At 39.7% G+C, this 13583-nt stretch overlaps 1 pseudogene across 1 annotated transcript; it reads left to right on the plus strand.

Annotated features, from left to right (window-relative positions):
- Positions 1-300: 300 nt before the first annotated feature.
- LOC147616598 (putative pectinesterase 53) lies at positions 301-3493 on the plus strand (annotated as a pseudogene). Its single transcript, XR_015262513.1, has 5 exons — positions 301-905; positions 1484-1667; positions 1842-2048; positions 2489-2724; positions 3046-3493. The product of XR_015262513.1 is annotated as a putative pectinesterase 53 (transcript).
- Positions 3494-13583: the final 10090 nt, after the last annotated feature.

Here is a 13583-nt window from a genome sequence, read left to right on the forward strand (position 1 = left end):
ATGATCTGATTAATTTGGCAAAGCTTTTTCTTGGGCTTCCACCCAACTGTGTATACACCCTAACTCATATGCTAGCTGTAATATGATGTATGTATGTAGGTCGCTTAGGAGGAGATCGTGTGTCTCCTCCCCAACCGTGGACTTTTGTGCCAGGTACATTATTAGTGCATGCGAATAAGCACATTACATAATAGGTAGCTTGCTTGCAAAATATATATATATATATATATATATATATATATATGTATATGTATATATGTGTGTGGGGGGATCTCTCAAGGAGAGAGGCCTTGATCATAGCGAAGCAGCCTGCTGTAGCTCCACTGCAAGAGGAGCTTCAAGCTGCAATTAAAGTGTGTGGGTTAGCCTTGTCTAATCATGCTATAGGGGAGTTTTAAGAAATTCCATTGGGGGGTGTGTGTTATATTTATTGTATTGTCGGAGAACTTATCCATTACAGTGTGGTCACCTACGACTGAGGTTTCCGAATATGAGGTCCTTGGCCTTTCTGCAGCTAGTAAGCATAGTATTGGTGTTGTTGGAATGGAATCCTCTAGATACAAAAGCTGTGGTATCAGCAGAAGGAGAGGTGGATAGCTACGACGGATGGCTGGACAACATGTACAAAAGCTCGAGTCCTTATGACGTTCAGCCAGGAGAGTACAATATGAATGGGAAGAAGAAATCCCACCCCAAACACAAAACTCATCATAAGCAGGCGCATGGCCGCCATGCTTTAGAGCAAGAGGATATTGTAACTATCAAAGCAGCAGCTGCACCCCTGCCAAAATAGTTGTGGCCAAGGATGGATCCGGCAACTTCAAAACCGTCCAAGCTGCTGTGAATAGCATCCCCACAACCAACAAAAACCGTGTCATCATCTACATCAAGGCAGGTATCTACAGGTGAGTGAATTATATACAATGCATTTGTATGTGTGACGTACGCTCTATATCCATGCATACATACATTATAGTGATAAATCCTTTCCCAGATTATTAATATCAATAGTTATTCCCCCATTAGAAATCAGATTCAATTCCTCAATTGTCAGAAGGATTCCAGTGAATCGATTTATTAACTCATTTCTTATTTGTGAATAAACGCGTACAATAGGTAAGTCTCCCTCATTTTAGTGACAATCTAACCCGGATCTACCATCACTAGATGCCAATAGAAATGAATACAAAATTGTTTATAGAATCTTTAAAAATCTATTTGGATCTTATTATCTTATAAATACATACTCTCGTCTCTAGATTAATATAGGGAGTGAGTCCTTTATACACACACACACGTTCCTAGATTAGTTGCCTATCATAGCTTATCCTAGGACTACGATCATTGTGCTGCAGAAGCAGATAATTGCGACGCCAGTTTGTAAAAAGCTCGTTAGGGTCAAATAGGTTCTACCTCCTTGGGGTCGATATAAAAATGCCTACATTAATATGGAAATATTGGAAATATATGAAATTGTGTGCAGAGAGAAGGTGAAGGTGGACGCACCTTGGATCACATTCCAAGGAGCTGGCCCCAGGCTCACAGAGATCCAATGGGGTGACACGGCATCCACCAAAGGACCCAACGGCAAGCAGCTAAGCACCTTCGGCTCCGCATCCGTTGCCATCAACGGGGATCACTTCACAGCCAAAGACATCTCCTTCAGGGTAACAACCCTAGCTAGTCTGATCGGGCCGGGCAGCCTGCGTGGATAAACCTTAATCATGATCATCAGCGTCTACATTTCTTTGTATTGGGATGTATATATAATTAATGTCTTCACGTGAATGTGGTCCTCTCAACAATAATTAAGCTCAGCTTACAGACGATTTATTCTGCAGAACACTGCGCCCCCTCCTCCGGGTGGGGCTGTAGGGAGGCAAGCGGTGGCGCTACGGGTGAGCGGGGACTTCGGGGCCTTCTTCAACGTCAACGTCTACGGTGCGCAAGACACCCTGTACGACCACAAAGGCCGGCATTACTTCTACCGCTGCTATATTGAGGGCTCCATCGATTTCATCTTCGGGAATGGCCGTTCTTTCTACTTGGTACGTAACATCATCTTACTATCAAACACTCACTGTAATATTATGCATGTCAAATCAACCAATGCAGATTATAATGATCACAATTCCTTCGCAATAAAATTGTGCATCGCCATGATACAGTTTTAATGTATAGGACTACTGCATCTGATAACGTGTGGCAACAAATAGTTTTAATATATATATATATAGAGATGCACTAGGATTATTAGTGCATCTGTGGCAACTAATACTGCACGATAGGTCAACTTCACCAAGAATATTTCGAGTTAGAACGATAATTTGAAACGTCTAATAGTAATAATAATGCATCATCATCCAATATTAAGAATTGGATTTCTGGTAAGGAGCTGCATCTTCATCATGCAGACGTTGAGCTGATTAAACGGTGTGGAGTAGTTTTGTAATAATATTTGCTTGAATTGTACTTCTACGTATAACAGCAATGCCGGCTTCATTCGATTGCGAATCCAAATGGGTCTCTGACGGCACAGAAGCGGATGAGCACGTCGGAAGACACGGGCTTCTCATTTGTGAAGTGCGTGGTGACGGGGTCTGGCTCCATCTACCTGGGCCGCGCGTGGGGCCCCGCATCGCGTGTCGTCTTCTCCATGACCTACTTCGACAACATCATCATCCCCCAAGGATGGTTCGACTGGGGCGACTCGAGCAGACAAAAGTAAGTACCAGAGTAGTACTGAGATCACCTGCCCCAGCATCCAAATACATGCATGCATGCAAACAAGTAAATAACTGTGCTGCCTGCCTGGAAGAACCATGTGAAAAGTAAGAGGCAGAGTGATCATGTGTAAAGACCCATTAGCTAGTTAGTCACATATTCATCATGACACATAACATTTCTTGCATCACCAACCTTACATAGGGGTGAAGAGTATTGGGAAGCTGAGTGATTAATTCATACTAGTGTACTCCACTTCATTATTATAACTTGCAAATATGATAAACTGTTCATCTAATTATTTGGACGTGGTGTGATAAGGACGGTGTTCTATGCCGAGTACAAGTGCTTTGGACCTGGAGCTAATAGAATTGGGCGGGTTTCTTGGTCAAGGGTGTTGACCACCAAACAGGCTCAGCCTTTCCTTCACACTGGTTTTATCAATGGTGAGATATGGCTCACTCAAACATAAACCGATGGACAGCATCTGAGGCAAACAAAGATAGAGCAAGTTTTTTTATATTCAGAAATGGTGTATCTTAAGCCCTGCAAAACCATCAACCCAGAATCAACTTGCCATTTACAAGAATTATTTTGTAAACTCAATATTTTAGTGTGCTGGGCCAATTAGGATTATATTCATGGGTCATCCTATGGAAGAATAAGAGCACTTGCTCCTCCCTGATCTATGCAAGCATTATAAGAGCATTGTATGGTGATTGTTGCATGGAAGTCAATAAAACCATGCTTTTGAGATGGCATTTACTTTTGGTATTCATGTTATACACAACAATCAAATTAGAGTACCATGGGCCAATACTTAATTTCTTCAATAAGTTTTGTTTGAATATGGTTGAAACCAAATACTTATATTTCCCAGTTACATAATTAAATAGCTAAAATTAAACAGGTGCCTCCTCGGCTATACTACGCACGCCCCTACATACCAAAGTGGGGTAGTGGGTTCGAGTCGACTCCACTCTAGTAGCATGTTAAATTAAGGCTGAAATTTGCAACCTTGCCTTGACTTGGACTTCAGCATGACGGAAGGCCTACAATATAGTTCCTTGCCCTTCATGTGAAACCCAATAATGAGGTGGCTTTTTTTTGGAACAATAGTTATATATATATTTATTTCCAAAAACAACTTTACATCTTTACATTCAAACCCAACTCCAAAAAACTCTTCAAATTCTACATCTCCATGTTGAGCAAATTACATATTAAAGTCTACCTATCATCTTCTAACACAAAGGAAGATAGCCCCCAGGAAATTCGGTATCCTAGCTGAATGCAAGCCTCAATCATAGCTTGAGTTGTGCAACCTTTGCACTACTAGTCCATGGGCTCGTAGCGACGACATAAGCGGCACAAAAGCGTCGCTTACGCGACGCTTCGAGCCCTCTACAGGGGTCGCTATTGTTTGTCATCACTTAAGCGACGACAATAGCGACTCCTGTAGCGATGCATATGCGTCACATACGCGACGTAATTTTAATAAGTTATTTAACGTCGCTTAAGCGATGATTCCGACGATTACGTCGCTTAAGCGATGACGCGCAACGGAAAAAAATGGACAAATACACAATTTATATACCGGTTGATTCATTTATATTAAACATAATGTTGTCTATATTTTTCTCATGATCTACCTATTGTTGCTGTCTTTGTCGCTTGCTATCTTGCAATTGTGATTGCACTCTATGCTGTTGTTGTTTTTGCGGAGATTGGTCAGACACCGGTGCATAAACGAACATGAATTCTGGTAAACAGCGCTATCTAGCTCTCTTTTATTGTTAATTTTTGTTGAAATTGAAACTTTTCTAACTTTAACTATTTTCAAGCCTTACTTTATCTTTATAATACATATACATACACATATACAATGTGCATGCACATACATAGTACATACACACATAGTAGTACATACATATGTTTAATGCTATGCATACATAATGCAAGCATGCATGCATTATATATGTATGTATGTAAGACATTATGTATGTATGAATGTATATCACATGTATATATGTATCTACATTGTATGAATCCATGCATGTGTGTATGTATATACATGCATCTATGTATGTATGTACATTGTATGTATACATGCATGCATGCATGCATGTATGTATGTAAGCATTCCTGGTGAACGAACGGGAGCGGGGAAGGGGATAGGGCCATCCCGGGGATGGGACAAAGATCGACAGTTCAAAAAACTTTAACTTCAACTATTTTCAAGCTTTACTTTATCTATATAATACATGTACATAAACATATACATATATAATACATATACATATACATATACATACACATATACAATGTGCATGTACATACATAGTACATACACATATAATAGTACATACGTATGTTTTGCATACATAATGTATGCATGCATGCATTATATATGTATATATATATGCATGGATGTATGTCATATGTAGTACATATGTCATATTATATATATATCTATATAATACATATACATATACATATAAATATACATATACATACACATATACAATGTGCATGTACATACATAGTACATACACACATAGCAGTATATACATATATACATGCATACATGCATTGTATATGTATACAAAATGTATGTACATACATAGTACATACACACATAGTAGTATATACATATGTTATGCATACATAATGCATGCATGCATGCATTGTATATGTATACATATATGTATGTATGTAAGACATTATGTATGTATGTATCTCATCCGGCATCTGCTCTCATCCGGTATCCCATACTCTCATTTCCGTACGGAATCTGACTGGTTTTCCGTATGGCTTGCGGAAAGTTCCTATCCCGCATTCTTCTGTACTGTATGCGGAAGGTTCCCGTCCCGCACTCTTCCGGATCTCCTCTGTACCCGTCTCTCTGCCTTCCGGAACTACATTCCGGTTTGCATTCCAGTTCATATAGATATTCCGGCTCCTTCCGGATCCGTATTCTGGACCGTATTTTTCTTCAAAATGAAGACTAGAAGCAAATGGTGGCATACTTCTATTACGCCCCAGACATGTTAGTAATTGACTCAAAATATATTATTTTACTAAGAGGAAAAATATACACAACCAAAAATTAAGTCTTTATGCCAAAATTTTGTATATACATGTCTATATCTAATACATATACATATACATATACATACACATATACAAAGTGCATGTACATACATAGTACATACACATATAATAGTACATACGTATGTTCTGCATACATAATGTATGCATGCATGCATTATATATGTATATATATATGCACGGATGTATGTCATATGTAGTACATATGTCATATTATATATATATCTATATTATATGACATATGTAGTACATATGTCATATTATCTATATAATACATATACATATGTATATGTTCTGCATACATAATGTATGCATGCATGCATTATATATGTATATATATATGCACGGATGTATGTCATATGTAGTACATATGTCATATTATATATATATCTATATTATATGACATATGTAGTACATATGTCATATTATCTATATAATACATATACATATACATATAAATATACATATACATACACATATACAATGTGCATGTACATACATAGTACATACACACATAGCAGTATATACATATATACATGCATACATGCATTGTATATGTATACAAAATGTATGTACATACATAGTACATACACACATAGTAGTATATACATATGTTATGCATACATAATGCATGCATGCATGCATTGTATATGTATACATATATGTATGTATGTAAGACATTATGTATGTATGTATCTCATCCGGCATCTGCTCTCATCCGGTATCCCATACTCTCTTATTTCCGTACGGAATCTGACTGGTTTTCCGTATGGCTTACGAAAGTTCCTGTCCCGCATTCTTCCATACTGTATGCGGAAGGTTCCCGTCCCGCACTCTTCCGGATCTCCTCTGTACCCGTCTCTCTGCCTTCCGGAACTACATTCCGGTTTGCATTCCAGTTCATATAGATATTCCGGCTCCTTCCGGATCCGTATTCTGGACCGTATTTTTCTTCAAAATGAAGACTAGAAGCAAATGGTGGCATACTTCTATTACGCCCCCAGACATGTTAGTAATTAACTCAAAATATATTATTTTACTAAGAGGCAAAATATACACAACCAAAAATTAAGTCTTTATGCCAAAATTTTGTATATACATGTCTATATCAAAAAGTGTCCTTACAGTATGTATGTCATATGTATGTATGTATATACATGCATGTATGTATGCATGCATGCATGTATGTATGTATGTATGTATGTATGTATGTATGTAAGCAATCCCGACGAACGAAAACGGGGATGGACAAAAAACGGCAATTAAAAAACTTTTTTAATAATAACTATTTTCAAGCTACTTGGTACATGGTACTTGGTGCACTGTACTTGGTACATGGTAATTGGTACATGGTACTTGGTACATGATAATTGGTACATGGTCCATAGTAATTGGTACATGGTACATGATAATTGGCACATGGTCCATAGTAATTGGTACAGGATAATTGGTACATGGTCCATAGTAATTGGTACATGGTACTTGATACTTGGTACGTGGTCCATAGTAATTGGTACATGGTGCTTGATACTTGGTACATGGTACTTGGTACTAGATTCGGTGCTTGGTACTTGATTTAGTATCAGGCTCCATAATGAAACTTCGAACTCGCAATTGATACATGATATATGGTATCAATTGGTCGGTCTAACTTTGGGGTACCTTAAGCAATAAACATGGGAACAAAGAAAGCTTTTTAGTGTTAGACTTGGTACTTGGTACTTGGTACTTGAGTTGGGTATCATGTTGAAACCTCGTACTTGCAAATGGTTATTACATGGTACAGGTACGTGGTACATAAATTGGTACTTTGAAATCACATGCTTTGAAACTTCATGGTTCGGATCTTTAAGCTTAAAATTTAGCTTGAGTTGATACGTATCGTACAATCAGGGACCCTTGCAAAAAATATGAAAATCAAAAGCTTGTTAATATTAGAGCCTAACATAGAAAAACAGTCACTAGAACTGCGATAAAGTTTTTGATTTGTCTCTATCTAGCTTTTCAAGAGCCTTTGAGAAATTGGTGATGCTTGCCAATCTTTTGCTTCTTTTGATGTGTTACATCGTGGGCTCGCCTCTTTTCTTGTTTAGGATTTGTTTTGTTTTAAAACATACAGATAAATAAATAACGTTCTAGCTTCTTGCACATACTTAGGCTAATTAACTTACTGACAAATAGTTAATTGTTTGACAATAGACAAATTCAACGATGCAACGAGAACATATGTAAATATATATCATCAACAAATATATGTACATGTGTCTACAGTGTGTGGTGATCAATCCTCTCATATACAAAACAGATTACTAAGTATCACTACGTGAGCCATCACTATATGAGTCGCTACTATCAGACTCGGAATCATCATCAACGTTAGCACTGCCACCACCTGTGTCCCCAATCACAACACCACCATCACCACCGCCACCACCCGTGTCCCCACCCGGGATCACGCTGCCGCCGCTCGCCTCAGACTCTCGTCGTCGCCCCTCGGCCTCGTGTCGAGCCACCTCTGTCATGTCCTCCTCGCCATGTTGCTCCTGCATTACTTAGTGAAATCAAATAAGAATATATTATAGTTAATATGAAAATAAACCACAAAACAAATCAGTGATACCCACAAGTGGATCAGGCATGTCCGAAAGTGTCGCCTGTAAAGCGCGGTACCCGTAGTATGTAGCGTACTCCATCTCCTGCGCCGTAGGTGCACGACCATAGTCTTTGGTCTGCATCAAGACAGAACCAAAGACACATTGATTTCTTCATTCAATAATAGTATCTTTGAAAGTTAAAATTAGAACGATTTATACTCACAAATGTGGCCACAAATCCAACTCGACCCATCCGGCCTAGTCTAGATGTGTGACCAACTTGCAGTCTCTTTCGTGCTGCCGTCTATGTAAATTTCATTAAACAAAATGACATAGATTAGAGAATATTTAGAATCATATCAAAGTTCAAATTAATTCTAATATACATTAGCAAAGGCATGCACCTTCTGTTGAGAAAAAGTGATGCGACTCAGAATAGTTAAACTAATTACATGACATAAAACATAGTACGTCTCCGATGTCCGTCATAGGTTAACATGCCCCCTTCCTAATGTAGATTCCGTCCTCGGAAGCTATGGTATGGTAAGCTCGATAGGGTTGTTGTGGTAGACCGTCTGCAAAACAGGGAAGTAGAGTGAAAGTATGCTGGAATTCAAAAGATATAAAGTGTATAAATTCAAGCATGTTAGACCACAATGGATGTTGCTATGAGAACTTAGTTTAAGGGTCACATGAATGAGCTAGTGTAGCAAATTAACAGAAGTTTAAAATTATTGAAAGTAAATCAAGAGTTAGCAAGGTGTCAAAGGTTAATCAAGGTTTATAACTGGCCTAAGTCAAGGAAAATAACCAAGCTTAATAAATAAACAGATGACCACACTGTGTCTACTCTAAGAACAAGTTAATACCACGAGCCTAGGGACACAAGAAACATCAGAGTTACAGGAGCCTTTTGCCTTTATTTTTTTATGCACATGACAATTTTTACACACAATGGCGACCTTCCTAAGGCAAAACTAACATCGATCCTGGTACCATGTTTAACACAAGGCATTATCCAGGAATCTATTAGTTCACCTTAGGCAAGGCTACCCCCTACCAACCAAGGCATCGGTCTGGAGTAGAATACTCCTCGCCTACCAAGTATCAATAAAGCGATAGGCCAACATTAAAGCACATCAAAGACTTGTATTGCCATTTATTGTAGGCTTTTGTTTTAAATATTTCTTTTGATCTTTGCTCTTGAACTATAATTTGTCTTGCATCCTTTTGACAAAGGGGTAAAAGCTATGTCCTAGAGGTCAACACACACATGGCCAGGTGTCAAACATTAAGATGGTTTGACCCTAGACCTAAGACAATTGTATTCCAAGGTTAACTAAAGACGTCATGCTGCCTAGGAATATATCCAATAAAGATAAGCTCATTAATGATTTACACTAGCACGTCAAGCAACTTCAAAAACTAAGTAGTACATTGACAATTTCCATGTGGTCATGCATTATAGTTCATGCAATTAATTGAACACTAAAAACAAAAGAGAGTGGGTATGGAAGAATTACACTTATATTTTGGAGATCTCCTTGATTCGATGAGAAAAATGCCTGCAATTTGATGAGATATTTATGTATGAGCGTTGCGGCTATCTCAGGACTTGAAAGCAAACCCACCTCAAACTTTTCCACCTGTACAACCAACTAACAAGCACTATACCTCGAGAGGCACATCAATGTGAAAAATTAAAGACTCGTTTAAGGAATCCAAACTAGAAAAAACTTGAAAACACTAACCTACCTACCAGTCACCACACTACTACTAAGGATACGGTAAGAGGATGTTGTAGAGTCCTGGCTCTAGCCCTAAGGCTAAGCCTCTATCCGCATCATCCAAATAAATAAAGTCAACCTCAGTAGTGCCATGAGTTTCATCCGTCCATTCATCAATGTCAGATATTTCCTTTTCATTTTCCCATCCACATAAACTCATCAAGAATGTAACCATGCAAGGATAGTCATCTTGTGGAAAAGGAAAGCATTGGGCTATCGGGGATATGTCCTCTACGGAGTAGGGGTCAGTCATGGTCAATAGGCGAATTAGCCATTCTAATTCCTCAACATTTTCCTCTCTGGCTAGTACATCTATATGATCCCATTCAGTTTCAATTACAGGATAGCACATGTGAAATATCTGAGAAAGGTACAGATGATACCTCTCACCAAAGGTGGATGAAGTGTGCGATGCTCTTGCATTTGCCATTTCTGCAAACACAGATATAGCATCAGTAGGTTTATGACAGGTCAATCTAGTTCCTAATTGTATACGGATATTTCTCCTCTTTTTGTGCTCTTGCTCTTTTTACTATTTTTTGTTTTTCTCTTTTCTTTTCTATGTATGAAGCTATATATATACATCCCCTTGAATTTGGCAATTACATGGTCAGGGGAGAAGGTTAGGGAGGAAGCAATAGAATGTCGAGCGTGAGTACATGCTCCCCCTTTCCTTGGGTAGATCACATTTTTTGCAATGATGTTGCAGCCTCTTGGAAACAATTTGTCCAGCGGGTCATAGGTTGTGATGTGGGCAGATAGCTTTTTATGACCCTTGTGGCCACATCCAATTGCAGAGATGTTAGTGTACGCTCCCATTGACGAATGGAGGAAATGGTTTCCGATGATACTTTTACAAAGGGAGACATAGACTCATTGGTCTCTTGTTGGGTGTTGATGACAAGAGTAGCTGTAGAGCATGTAGAAACTTCTATATTAGCGTGTGCCTGGCATGAGGAGCTAGAAGCTTCATGTGGCTCCCCCCTTCCTGAGCTAGGTGGTAATGATCGATATCGTTTGGGAATCCAAACTAACTCTGGAAGAAGTGGTGCGGAGCACTCTGTTACCTTTCCCTTACCACGATCTTGAATTGTCGTTGGGGTGGCAACAATTGGTTTGCAAGGTTTTATAGGTGATGTAGAGGGATTCAGCTTATGTTTAGGGACCCAAATCTGGTCATTCCCCTCATAGTACCCTTGGGCTACTAATAATTTTTTAGGGATCCATCGTGATGTTACATTGCCCTTTCTCGGGTGGGTAGCTGTTTTCTTCCTACGAGGCTTCTTGTCTGAACGAGATTGAGTAGGGGAAGTAGCTGTTAACGAAGCTTTTGGGACCCATTTGTATGTACTCTTTGGCATAGTAAGCGGAGCTTTAGAGACCACCCTGCATGTTTCCACTCTTAGCGTTGAAGCGTTAGAGGGGTGGCAAACAATCAAAGATGGTTTTGCCATTGGACTTTGTGATTTTTCGTTATCCAGCATTTTGTCCAGAGTCGATGGCTTAGGAGCGGGATTTTGAGCGGTCATACTGAGTGTTGGTTCTTGCGTTGTGACTCGTCTGGTTGCCCAATCGATATTGCACTTGGTGGCCAACATCCATTTGCGCCCTAAGTTTACAGTGCCTTCCATGGTACCAGCAGAGGCATAACCAAAAAGCTTTGAATTACGGTCCCCTTATCATAGGCAACCGGAGTGTGCAGAATTCCTGAGACAGGGGTTTTCTTCTTGTTGATACCTTGAACTTGGATAGCACTCTTGGATAAAGGTGGTTTTCCAAGTTGACACCACATGCCATATGATAGCAAATTATGTTGAGCTCCTGTATCCAATAATGCATTATACAGCACCTCCCCGTAAGGACTCTGTAGTATCTTAGAGGTGGGTCAGATTCCAGTGAATCCTCCTCTGCCTCCTCGAAAAATACTTGCGATTCCCAAGTTGGCTTCTCGTTGGCGCCTAGCACGCTGTTGACGTTCTTTGGCTTCAACTCTCGCTTGTATTTTCTTAAGCTCAGCTTGTTCTTTAGCTGCCTTCTTCTGATAGATTGCATGTAACTCCTCTTGGCTCAGGGGGTCATAGTATCTTTTGAATTTACTCCCATTAAGGAATCCAATGGTTTCAACTCCGTCGAGAGTCTCCACTCGGATGGTACCTTGCGGGGTAATTTCACATACTCTATACGGTCCCTTACCAGCATATTCGAGCTTCTTCTTTTCGTTACGCACTCCATACATCAGGACTTTATCCCCAACCTTGATGTCCTTGTCCTTCAGGTGGCGATCAAACCATTTTTTCCTTCTATCCTTATCCACAAGGGCATTGTATATAGCTAATTGTCTTTCTTCGTTAAGCCGCTCAAGGATATATAGACGCCCTACTAAGGGGTTACCATTCCAACCCTCTTGAGTAGCAACACGAAGACTAGGAATGACAAATTCCCACGGCATGACTGCTTCTTGGCCATATACCATTTTGAATGGTGTGCAATTAATAGCCACTTTGTACGCAGTACGATAGGCCCATAAAGCTGTCGTAAGCTTTAGATCCCAATCCGTGCTATGAGCTTCAACTATCTTTGTTAAAACAGAGATTAAGGTCTTGTTGGTGCTCTCGGCTTGGCCATTCACTTGTGGATAGTAAGGAGTAGATTTATGATGGGATATCATGAAATTTATTGTGAGCTCCTTAATCACTTCATTTATAAAATGCGTACCATTGTCGCTCACAAGTTCAAAAGGACAACCGAAGCGTGTGATTATATTTTCAAAGAGGAACTTAGCTGTTGTCCTTGCATCTGCCTTACGTGTCGCTTTCGCTTCAGCCCATTTGGTCATATAGTCAGTGGCCACAATAATATAGCGAGATTGTGTGTTGCGGGCCGCTGGGCTAATTGGACCTACAAAGTCTAAACCCCACTTTTCAAATGGTTGGTTTACTTTGATTGGATGTAGGGACATCTGATCTTTCCATTGGGGTTTCTTGTATCGTTGGCATTCATCGCAACCCTTCACAAAGAGTGATGCATCTTGGAACATAGTGGGCCACCAATACCCTGATTGTAAGATCTTTCGCGCAGTTAAGTCTCCTGAGAAGTGACCACCGGCTACGCCCATATGTGCCTCTTACAAAATGTATAGATACTCATCCTCTCGGGCACAACGCCTAAGAACGTCATCCTTTCCTCTTTTATAAAGAGTCCCGGCTATCAGGCAATAGGGTTCGCATTCTTTGATCAGCTTTCGCGCTAGATCTTTACGAAGCTCCTTGGGTGGAAAGCCATTAACCAAAAAGTTAACAATCTTCTCACTCCATTCAGGCATTATCTCCACCATGAACAGGTAAGTCATCATCAACACCCGTAGGAG

This window comes from Cibotium barometz, chromosome 38 (genome assembly GCF_041138505.1).
Source record: "Cibotium barometz isolate CiBa-2024 chromosome 38, ASM4113850v1, whole genome shotgun sequence".
NCBI classification, from domain to species: domain Eukaryota; kingdom Viridiplantae; phylum Streptophyta; class Polypodiopsida; order Cyatheales; family Cibotiaceae; genus Cibotium; species Cibotium barometz.